We start from the raw sequence: 12,867 nt of genomic DNA on the forward strand, positions 1-12,867 counted from the left end.
CAGATGAAAGCAGGTTCACACTGAACACATGTGACAGACGTGACAGTCTGGAAACGCCATGGAGAGCGATATGCTGCCTGCAACATCCTTCAGCATGACCGGTTTGGCAGTGGGTCAGTAATGGTGTGGGGTGGCATTTTTTTGGAGGGCCGCACAGCCCTCCATGTGCTCGCCAGAGGTAGCCTGACTGCCATTAGGTACCGAGATAAGATCCTCAGACCCCTTCTGAGACCATATGCTGATGCGGTTGGCCCTGGGTTCCTCCTAATGCAGGACAATGCCAGACCTCCATGTGGCTGGAGTGTGTCAGCAGTTCCTGCAAGATGAAGGCATTGAAGCTATGGACTGGCCCGCCCGTTCCCCAGACCCGAGTCCGATTGAGCACATCTGGGACATCATGTCTCACTCCATCCACCAACCTCATCAGGAGCATGCCCGGGCGTTGTAGGGAGGTCATACAGGCACGTGGAGGCCACACACAATATTGAGCCTCATTTTGACTTGTTTTAAGGACATTACATCAAAGTTGGATCAGCCTGTAGTGTGTTTTTCCTCTTTAATTTTGGGGGTGACTCCAAATCCAGGCCTCCATTGGTTAATAAATTAGATTTCCATTGATGATTTGTGTGTGATTTTGTTTTCTGCACATTCAACTTTGTACAGAACAAAGTATTCAATAAGAATATTTCATTCATTCAGATCTAGGCTGTGTTATTTGAGTGTTCCCTCTATTTTTTTGAGCAGTGCATATATTTATCCATCTGAACTAACAGTATTTCTGAGGACTAATCCAGCTGCATATATTCAGTGGTGATAGCAGGAATTAGGCAGGCAGGCAGTGTATGTGGCAGACTGCAGTGCATATAGTGCAAGAGGATAAATTGAACGTTCCTGCTGCTGCTGTTCTTACAGATATTTGTAGACATAGCCCCAGATATCAGGGGCCAAGGAAATTTTTTTTTTTATCTTAATCCTGGTTATTTGCTTAAAAGCAATCCAGAGTATGCCATTTTTCTGCTCCCTTTGCTTGTTCTTACTGCAGAATAAAGCCAGATATGTTCCATATTTCAGTGATAAAAATCCAGAAATTTAAACTGAACGTGGAAAATATTGGCCTCCTTTTCCATTCTGTTGCAGTGTGTCGGTCAAGCTATTCACACTAGGTGTCTGTGAAGAATATTATTAGCAAAATTACAGGCCTACTATTTAAAACCGTGGTTCTCTGTCAGACATAACACCTATAACTGCGTTCCAAAATCAGCCATTTCTCGTGAACGTGAAAAATATTGTCCTCCATTAAAAATGGCCAAGGTGCGAGGTCAAGGGACAGGGAAGTGGACGTGATGGTGATGGTGCATGCAGAGGACGTGGCTGTGGGCAAGCTGAAATTGTGCCACAACAAACATCCACATCTTGTCACTCGACCTTCCTGTCCCAATTCCAAGGGGGCCGCAGAACACCACTATTGAACACAAAGCAGTCTCAAAAGGTTATTGGTTGGATAGCCTATAATGCTTCCAGTCACTTAGCCACCACCACCACCCTGTCTTCCACACGGTCAAGTCTCAGTAGCCGTGGGTCGGCACCGCATATTCCTCACCCTGATCCTCCTTCCTCCGACCATGCCGAGTGCCCGGAGACAACTGATCCCACACTTGGACACTCAGAAGAGCTGTCCACTTTTCCATTTGTAGATTCGGATTCTTGCCCGACCAGCTTCAAGCGAGTCAAAAGGAGAACGCGTGTAGCGATGCCCAAATATTGGAGCAGCCATGGTCACACGAAGGCGACGGTGGAAAAGTGCAATTACTGTCGCAAGAGGTGGATGATGATGAGACACAATTGCCAGAAAGTCAGGAGGATCAGGGTGCAGAAGTGGAAGACGAGGTTGTGGATGATATAGTAGCCGAACCAACCTGGCAGGGGGACATACAGAGCGAGGACCGCAGCACACAAGCGGAGGGAGGAATAGTACCACACCAGGCAGGAAGAAGCAATGTGGTAGCCGCAGACACAAGGCGAGAAAGCGTTCCTCGTAACGCCAACACGACGGAAGTTGCCAAGACGGAAGTTGCCAGTACAACTGTTAAGTGTTCCCGAGTCTAGTTATTTTTTAAAGACTCAGCAGATAACCGGGGAAAGGCCATTTGCACCACAGGCCAGGCCAGCATCATCAAGGGTAGCAAAACTAGCATCCTGACCACCACCAGCATGATCAGGCACATAATAGCAAAGCACCCGAATAAGTGAGCTAAACCCCAGGGTCCAGCAACAGTGTCTGCGGGTGACACCACTGCTTGTTCCGCTGTTGCGCGTGCATGCCAATCCATGGCGCATGCGAAGATGCCTCCCGCCCTGCACCTGTCTTTCAACACTCAACTAGCACCATCAGCAAGCACGTCCACGTCCTTGTCCCAGCGCAGCGTTCAGCTGTCCCTACCCCAGTCCTTGGAACGCAAGCGCAAATATGCACCCAACGCCCCACAGGCCACACTACTAAATATTCACACATTTTGCGAATGCTTGCGCTCGAAATGTTGCCTTTTAGGCTTGTGGAGACGGAAGCTTTCCGCAACCTGATGGTGGCGGCCGTCCCTCGATACTCAGTCCCGAGCCGCTACTATTTCTCCCGGTGTGCCGTCCCCGCATTACACGAGCACGTGTCCCACAACATTAAACGTGCCCTCAACAACATAGTTACTGGGAAAGTCAACTTAACCACCGACACGTGGACAAGTGCTTGTGGGCAGGGATGGTACATCTCACTGATGGCACACTGGGTAAATATAGTGGAATCTGGGACCCAGTTGGACCTTGGGAAGGAACACCTCCTCCCAACACCGTGGATTGCGGGCCCTGGGTCAATCAGAGTTGCTCCCACATTCTACAGCTCCTGCACCTCCTCCTCCTCCTCTTCAGCCTCCATCTCCAAAATGACCACATTAGTTGCAAGCTGGAAGCACTGCCTCAGCCAAGCGGCAACAGGCTGTGCTGAAGCTAATATGCTTAGGTGACAAACCACACAATGCTGAAGAGTTGTGGATAGCTCTGAAAGAGCAGGCAGATCTGTGGCTGACATCACTGACCCTACAGCCAGGCATGGTCCTGTGTGACAATGGCCGGAACCTAGTGGTGGCTCTGAGGCGAGGCGGGCTCACACACATACCATGCTGGCCCATGTGATTAGCATTGTGGTTCAGCTGCTTCTCAAAACCTACCAGATCTGTCGGATCTGCTTGTCAAAGTAGGCCGCCTGTGTGCCCATTTTAGAAAGTCAGCTACAGCTTCCCCCACTCTTGCCGTGCTTCAGCAGCGTTTGCAGCTTCCAGCTCACCGACTGATCTGCGATGTCTCCACGCATTGAAACTCTACATTGCAGACGTTGGGAAGGATTTGTAAGCAGAAAAGGGCAGATGCTGACTACCAGCATCAACAAGGCCATCAGTATTCAGGTCATATTTCGCACATAAAACCTCAGGAGTGGACATGGATGTCAGACATTTGTACCATCCTCCAAAACTTTGAAGACTCCACCAAGATGGTGAGCGGTGATGACGCCATAATTAGCGTCACCATACCACTTCTCTGTCTTCTGAAATGCTCTCTGCTCACAATTAAAGAGGATGTATTGTAGGCGGAGCACAATGAGATGGAGCAATGAACCATACAGGGTGGTTCCACATAGCCCAGCCTCATCCCAATGTGGATTGGGTGACAATGATGAAGAGGAGGAGGAGGAAGAACATGAGCTAGTTTCCTGTGCTATAGACGGTACTACCTGCACAACTGTCATACCGTCTGTTCAGCGTGGGTGGCCTGAGGAAAGGGAAGAGAAGGAAGAGGGAGGAGAGCATGGTTAATCATCCTCTTTGTGAAGTCTTGCCTCTTTGCAATCTGGCACACATGGCTGAGTTTATGTTATGCTGCCTTTCCCATGACCCTTGCATAGTCCAAATTTTGGGTGACAGTCATTACTGGTTGGTGACACTTCTAGACCCACGCTACAAGGAGAACTTTCTGTCTCTTATTCCCTTGCAGGACAGGCCTAATAAAATGGGATAGTACAAGAAGGCCCTTGTTGCGGAATTAATAAAAAAAATTCCCATCTGAAAACGCTGGCGGCAGAGGTCACAGTTCGTTGGACAACCAAGGAGTACAGGCGAGAGAGACACAAATGCAATCCAGCAGAGGCAGGGGAACACTGTCAAACTTCTGGGACAGTTTTCTGAGACCCTCCCATCGCACAGGCCCTGAGGCGCGGGGTATTCTCCCAAAGAAGGAAAAGTTTCGGAAGATGGTGAGGGAGTACCTTGCCGACCGTACCAACGTGATTCCTCTGTGCCTTATAATTATTGGGTATCCAAGCTGGACACATGGCATGAACTGGCTCTTTACGCCTTGGAAGTCCTGGCCTACCCTGCCGTTAGCGTTTTGTCAGAGCGGGTTTTTAGCGCCGCTGGTGGAATCATAACTGATAGGCGCATCCGCCTGTCAACTGAAAATGCTGACGAGCTGACTCTTATAAAAATGAACAAGGGCTGGATTGGGCCAGACTTCTCAACACCACCGAATGATAGCAGTGTAACAAACTCAAATACAGTGTCTTTTTTTTGGGAGGTCTAATTCTATTCCCATGCACCTCCGTCTTCACACCCAGACATGGGTATAAGCTTCCTGGTTTTGTCTATTTGCTCTTGTCCTCCTCCTTCTCCGCATCCTCATCCTCTACCACCATATCACCACCATATGTACCATATCAACATATCTACGTCTCTTGCAAGGGGCATTGGAGTTCCTCCAAATTTTTGGTAGCCGTGGCTTCACTGCATAGGCAAACCGTATGGGGAACAACACTTCCTAATAATGGGAGCATTTTTTGCAGGAGGCCCTCTGACCTCTATGTCTCTTGCAAGGGGCATTGGAGTTCCTCCAAATTTTTGGCAGCCGTTGCTTCACTGCATAGGCAAACAATATGGGAGACACACTTCCTAATAATGGGAACATTGTTTTCAGGAGGCCCTCCGACTTCTACGTCTCTTGCAAGGGGCATTGGAGTTCCTCCAAATTTTTGGCAGCCGTTGCAGTCACTGCAATAACAGTATAGGAGACCCACTCGTTAATAATGGGAACAATAAAGCATAGCTGACTGCTGGCCCTTTAAATATAGTAAGGGCAGCCTGATGGCCCTATAAAAATAGTCTTTGTGACTTTCAGAGTCCCTCCTTCATAAAGGATGTGTCTGATGATGTGTCACACACCACATGGCCAGATAAGGTAGTAAAATGTTAAAATGACATTTACTGGTAAATGTTTTTTCATCGTTGAAAACAATGCAAAAGTGCAAAAATGCATCAAAAAGCCATGTGTGAACATAGCCCAAGGTGTGGAGGAGCATTTTTGTTTTTGGTTATTTATTTTGCCTTATATACAAGTCATTACCCTGGAAAGGATGTTCCTTAACATATTTCCTAGGAAAATCCATTTTGGCTTCATTTTTGTATGTTTTATTGTGAGTCTGTAAAAGTGGCGCAATACCTCTGACAACATTGTTGACAGCAGTGACCTGGGAGTCAGAAATGCTTCCAGGGGTCTTCCCATGCTGTTCCCATGTAATTTGAGCACTGTTCCTATCGATTTGGGCAATTTTTAGTCCCTCTGCATACCGCCGGGGGGAGTCGCCGGAAAAACGCTCGAGTTTCCCATAGACTTACATTGGGCTCGTTACTCGGGCAGAGCACTCGAGCATTCGAATTTGCTCGACTCGAATAACGAGTACCCGAGCATTTTAGTGCTCGCTCATCACTAATCCTGATCCATAAAAATAACTATGTCTTGTATAGCCCAATGATATCTGTCTGGTTAGCTATCAATATGCCTTTAATTGGTGGTGCCGAGCGTATTCCGATAGCCAGTGGCTCAATGAACCAGGAAAGAGAGGACAGCCCTGGTGAGTCCCCGTTTCTAGTGAGATGGATGAAGATGGAAGGTCATTTACTACTAGTTTGGTGTCACGCCAGGTGTGGGAAAGACTTAGTGCAACACAGAGAAAAGAGGGAAAGTGAGCCCAGACACTAGGGAAAAGGGGGGGGTGGGAACCTCATAGTCTAGTGTCACCCTGTCTCAACTACCATCCCTATATTGCCTCCTCAGCAATCGCCGCACGCGTGCCTCATCCTGTCTTTCCCTGGCGTATGGCTAACGCTAGGGATCGAAGTAGATGAGCACTAGTTGATTTCCTCTAAACTCTATAGGCAACAAGGGTAGACAAAAAGGGGAAGAAAGCTTAGCTTTAGACGACTCCAGACAAATGCGAACTCGGCCTCAAACTCCAGAGAGGATGAAGCACTGCTCTTGCTAAGCCTTCACAAGTAGAAATGAACATAGCCGGCACCTCCCTCTCAGACACACCAGGAATATATACACTCAGGCCAGGGAGCTGATTACCAGAGGGAGGTAGCCGCTAGGTCCTAGAGACAGCCTCTCATCTTAGGAAATGTCTGTACTGCGAAACGTAGAGATCGCCTGCAACCAACTGCAGGGCGACAACTGTCACCTCTGATACACCCGTGACATTTGGCTTTGGGGGTTACATATAGGATATGTATACAGTTACGGAACTTTGGGCCAAATCCAAACTTTTGAAGCCGTGTTGCCAGGAATGACCACTCTACTGAATCAAATGCCTTGATGGCGTCTAATGAAGCTAGTGCCCAGTTATCAGCTTGTGTGGTACTATATTGAACTACAGGCTGTACCCTTCTAATATTAATAGAAGTTTTTCGCCAGGCATGAATCCAGTCTGGTCTGGATGTATTAAATCTAGAATCACTGTATTGAGTTTCATAGCTAAAATCTTGGTAAAAATGTTATAAATCAACATTAACTAAAGAAATAGATCTGTAAGATCCACAGTCTAAAGGATCTTTCCCTTCTTTTAACAAAACAATATTAGCTTCGTAAAAGGACGTGAGTAATGAATGACTCACAGAGGGACATCTGTGAAAAAACCTCTATGAAAGTGGAGAGTTAAAAGCTTTAGGTATCTGATATATAATTTTCAATGGCAGCCGATCCGGGCCGGGTGCTTTACCGGAGGCCATATCGCTCATGGCTGTGCTGATTTCTTCTTAGGTGATATCAGCATCTGCTGATTCTCACTTAGGCTGTGTGCCCACGTAGCGTTTTTCAAGTGTATATGCTGCGGAATTTCCGCAGCGTAAACGCTTGAAAAACGCATGTATATCCGCACCCCATGGTCCCCAATGGCATTCCGCAATGTCAATGCCCATGCTGCGGATTTTTCCGCAGCGTATATGCTGCGGTCAAAAATCCGCAGCATGTTCATTAATTTTGCGGAAGCGCAGCGGAATCAATGTGCGGATGGTACCCAAGTCTGGATGAGAGGAGACTCTCATCCAGACCTGGGTACCAAAGAACCTGTAAAAAAAAGAATAAAATAAAGTTTATACTTATCTTCTGATGTTTTCCCTCCGTCGCGCTGTTGTCTGAAGGACCTGCCACGTCATTGAGTCATGTGACCCACCACATGACTCAATGACGTCACCGCAGGTCCTGCACACAACAGCGTGAGCCGCTCAAGACTCCGGACGGGGCAGAGAATGCATCGGAAGGTGAGTATAAAGTTTATTTTTTTATTTTTTACCATTCTGAACAAGTTGTCAAGCACTTTTCCAAGTGATGCTTGGAGAAGTGCTTGATAACCCGCATGCGGAAATGCATGCAAAGACGCCTCACAAACGCTTCTACCTGGCGGGAAAACCGCATGTAATATCCGCATGCGATTTTCCCGCCAGGGAGAAGCGTAAAAAATATGCTTCAGGTCCGCAACGTGGGCACATAGCCTTAAATTGGGGAAGTCTAGATCTGCTAGTTATGAAAGGCAGTTGACTGTGTTTACGGGGCATTTGGACTTGTATAGAGATTCGTAGTAATCTTGAAAACAATGAGTGATTCCCTCTGCTGATGTAATTACCGAGCCATCCGTGACACGAACCTTAAGGATAGCATTAGATTGATTTCCCAATTCAAAGTAAGATTGCCGAGTAAAAAATAACTTACACTTAGACTTAGTGTCCATATGCTGTGTATATAAACGTTGGAGTTGTAACCATTTCCCTTTATTTGCCTCTGAGGGGTTTGGATATATTGGCACGTTCTGCCTCCCTCAAGTTGGATTCTATTTCCATGTCCTCTCTGGATGTCACTTTTTTATATAAGAAATGGTAGAGGACAAGTAACCACTAAGATATGGCTTCAATGTGTCCCAAAATAGATTAATATCGTGAGTAGGTTCATGTGCCGCCACAAAGCATTCTAGTTGGTCAGGAATTTTATCATTAGGGCCTATGAGGGACAGCCAAAAGGAGTTAAGTTTCCAAGGAGGCCTATGTTCTACTTGAACTGCTGCAAGTGTAAGTGTTACTGGGCTGTGATCTTATATCCCTCCCTGTCCGAGCTCCACCTTCTCCACCCGAGTATCTACTCTGACAGTGCCAAAGATATTATCTATTCGAGGCAGAATATGCCTCACCAAAGAATGGCATGTAAATTTCAGAGTATCTGGGTGAGAAGCACATCGTAAATCAACCCAGCCATTGCCTTCCATATATGACGATGAAGTGGTGGTATGGTGTCTAACCACTGGGGTTGTTCCTCCCATTCTGAATCACTCATACATATAACATGAGCATCTAGGTAGCTTAAGGAGAAACTCATCGCCTGCTTAATCATCTTTTTATTAGCTGGGAGAGGGGTATATAAACACATTATGACAAGTTCCTTGGAGTCTATTTAAGTAGCAGGATAGGAAGTGTTTCAGCACTCTCCGGAATACGACACAAATATTGAGAAATAAAATTGGAGGCTTATTGTCAATGCGTTTCAGAGTCCACTGACTCCTTCTTTAGGACAACCATAAGTACAGGTTTTATGTATGGTTGTCCTAAAGAAGGAGGCAGTGGACTCTGAAACGCGTTGACAATAAACCTATTTTATTTCCCAATATTTGTGTTGTATTCCAGAGAGCACAGAAATACTTCCTATCCAGTTACTTAAATCTACTGTCTCATGGAAGCTGCTGCCTCTGGTTCTCAGGCTCCAGAAGTGTTGTGTCTCACACAACCACATAAGGTGAGCTGTTCTACTTATAATTATCAACCTCTTTAACGTGGATAAGACCCTATGGTGCTCTTGCATTTCTTTGGAGTCTATTGATGCATATATAAAAACAAAATGGCCTTCCGGATCCCTACATGTTACCTTCGCTTCCCACCTGACCGATTTGTGTACCAGTAATGTAACCCCCCTAGAATAGCTGTGTCCATAATGGTAGTTCCCTTTGCACCACTCCACAGGCTCTGTGCTTCCTTGGAGCAATTTTCCACCAAGTTACCAGCAAATTCAGAGCCAAATCGTTTCCAAGTACTAGAGAGATTATTGTATTCCTTTATTCATCCAAATGCATCACTAAAGCAATATTTCGACCAGCAAGTGTCCTTTTTCAAGCATAAACAAAATGGCAGATGAAGCTTCATGAAAGCGGTCTGAAACATTGCTTTTATGATGCATTTGGATGAATAAAGGAAAACAATCATCTCTCTAGTGCCTTGGAAACGATTTGCCCCTAGAATAGCTGGTATGGAAGGAGTGGACCGCCCATTGAACCCAGGGTTTTTTCAATCACCTTGCCGAATCCAGGGTGATGTGTGTCTCTACCAGACTTATTATATGGGGTTAGTGTTTCTTAATTTGTGAAAAAACTTTCATCCTCTTACCAGGGTAACCGAGACCCCTTACGCTCCAAGACAGAAATCTTAGATGGGAAGCCATAGGACTGTGAAAAAAATCAAATAAAGCAAAAGCATAGGGCTGCATCACAATACATAACAACAGTGTCATAAAAGACATGAAATAGCCAGCTTGGTCGCTGTCGGAAACCGTAGGACAATATTTTCCGTAAAGAGCTATTCGTTCATTCTGAATTAGTAGCGTAGCTACCAGGGGGCGGTGACCCCGGGCCCCACGTTCTCAGGGGCCCACCAGGAGCTACGCTATTGTAACTGTATAGGCAGAGCAGGGAGACTCCACTGCCCGGTGGCTGCTATGGGGCCCTTGAGCAGGAAGAGGGCCCCCGGTGCCAGCATCAGGCCGTTCCCGCCCATCACCGCAAGTTCAGTGATGAGAGAGGGAGTGCGACAACGCTCCCGCTCCCATCAGTCCCCTCTGCGTCTGACGTCACTGACGTCATCACTTGGCTCCCGGCCCATTGTTCTGAAGATGTGCGGGCGCTCGTAGTAGCGGGGGAACGAGGAGGAGAGGTGAATATTGTGTTTATTTGTTTCCTATGGGGGGATGCTACAGACTCTGCCTATGGGGGGATTATACTACAGACACGGCCAACGGGGGGATTATGCTACAGACTCTGCCTATGGAGGGATTATACTATAGACTCTGCCAATGGGGGGATTATACTATAGACTCTGCCTATGGGGGGAAATATCCTACAGACTCTGCCTATGGGGGGAATATCCTACAGAATCTGCCTATGGGGGGGATTATGCTACAGACTCTGCCTATGGGGGGATCATTATACTATATTGAGGACTATCTGGTGCATTATACTATATGTAAGCTATATATACAGTGTGGGGATTACAGTTAGGGTCATACAGTGTGGAAGATAATGTGGGGTCTTTGTATAGTGTAGGGGCCATCATACAGTGTGGGAGATAATGTGGGGTCTTTGCACAGTGTGGGGGCCATCATACAGTGTGGGAGATATTGTGGGGTGTTTGTATAGTGTGGGGGCCATCATACAGTGTGGGAGATAATGTGGGGTCTTTGTATAGTGTAGGGCCATCGTACAGTGTGGGAGATGATGTGGGGTCTTTGCACAGTGTGGGGGCCATCATACAGTGTGGGAGATATTGTGGGGTGTTTGTATAGTGTGGGGACCATCATACAGTGTGGGAGATAATGGGGCGTTTGTATGGTGTGGGGGCCATCATACAGTGAGAGAGATAATGTGGGGTCTTTGCACAGTGTTTAGATACAAATGAGAAGATTGTGCACAGGGGAGACACTTGATCCGTATATCCTTCATACTGAAATATGGAACATAATACTTATACTAGTATACATACCTTTGGTGTCCTAATGTGGTCATGAAAGCGGAGCGCTTCTCAGAGCATTCCTGTTATGCAAGATGCAAGACACGTTGGTCTCTGCCTTATGTGGACTAAGGCTGTTAGATAGCCCCACTTCTCTCCATTTGAGAGAAATGTCAAGATTGTTAAGTTGGTTGTTTATGGTTGTTTTTAACTTCTTCCACCATGTTTTTCTTTTCCACCCCTCCCCTTTGTTTTTTTTCTTATCTCTTTATTTGCCAATTTATTTATCTTACATCACATTCAAAAGTGCTTATAGACATATTGTTAAGGTACAACATCTTATTACACACACAAGAATATCACTATGACATTAATATTAGATGTGATAGCGTGGAATGTCCGGCTGATGGGGGAAGCCACTAAGAGATGTGCGGTTTTTTACATATTTAAAACAGTTCCATCCAGCTATACTATGTATTTCTGAAACACATATGGTAAAAGATAGGGTGCACTTAATGCATAAGCGAGAAATTGCCTATGAATATCACTTTTATGTCTTTTCAGTGTCATGTTCCTCGTAAATACCTGAAGATTTAAAAACAGATCAAAGTCTTTGGGTTTGTTTGTGGCACAAAAGCAAAGTCCTTTTGATAATATTAATTTCTCATCATTTTATAAAAGGCAGTCTGACAGATTAAAAATATTTGTGAGTATTATTGTTTGAGGCTTGGGGTAGGTTTATTTTCCATTTTTTCTTCCTCCTTGCGTTCCTCTAGTAGGTTTTTTCTTTTCCCTGGTTTGGGGAAGAAGTATTGGTTAATTGCCCTTTCTTAGGAGACACAGCCCAAGGAAAAAAAAGGTACCAGACCTTTAGTACCAGTTGTGGTATTGTCCACTGTCAGGGAAATATTAATATCAGGAAAATGTTCTCCCACATCTGCCTGACATAGATGTTCGCCCCCCTCCCTTATTCCCCTTCTGCTCAGCACAAAAGTCCCAATTAGAGCACGCCTGAGAAATAGCTTATGCAAACAAGCCAGCCAAGGAGTGTTATAACTTCGTTAGGAAGCAAGCATCTTGTCTCTGAAAGACGCAGGAGGTAATTAAAATGCTGACTTGCACTAATTTGCTTGTAACCATGAGGCTGCTTCCCGAGCTTCAAAGGGAAATTTGCAGACGAGCTGACTCCGATATGAACTATGAAATATTGTGAGTTCCATACGTCCGACAGTAATGGGACCCATATGTGTACTGATCAAATCAGCCCAGGAATGTATATGTAGTTTTCCAGGGCTGTAAGCAAAATCAGGGAGCTGTAGCGCAAAAACACCAGAATAGCAGACTGCAGCTATGTGATGTGTGGTCTCTAAATGAAGATAAAATCATAAGGGAAAAAATGGCGTAGTTTGCAAGCTTCTGCGATCAACGAGCGATGAGCTATTGCAGAAGTTAGCGTTTTTAATAAAAATGTACAGGCTGGAGATCGGCCCACATGATGTCACCACCAGGGGCATGTAGCCAGATCTCCCCTTAGGTATAAGAGAATCCATGGAGAAGACAGGAGCACTCATTGCCAGGGGGGAATAAGAATTATAAGCAAAGGGTCCTGTTCAATTACAGCACAATCCAGCTGGGGAATCCCTCCTCCACCTATATTGAATCATCTCCGCGATCGTATAGTGTAAGTTAACTTCTTTCATCCTATTTATTTTATGGAACTGCGTATGTATTTTAATGT

Source organism: Phyllobates terribilis, unplaced genomic scaffold, assembly GCF_046119375.1.
Source record: "Phyllobates terribilis strain yellow unplaced genomic scaffold, ASM4611937v1 Scaffold_30__1_contigs__length_15301838, whole genome shotgun sequence".
Classification (NCBI taxonomy): domain Eukaryota; kingdom Metazoa; phylum Chordata; class Amphibia; order Anura; family Dendrobatidae; genus Phyllobates; species Phyllobates terribilis.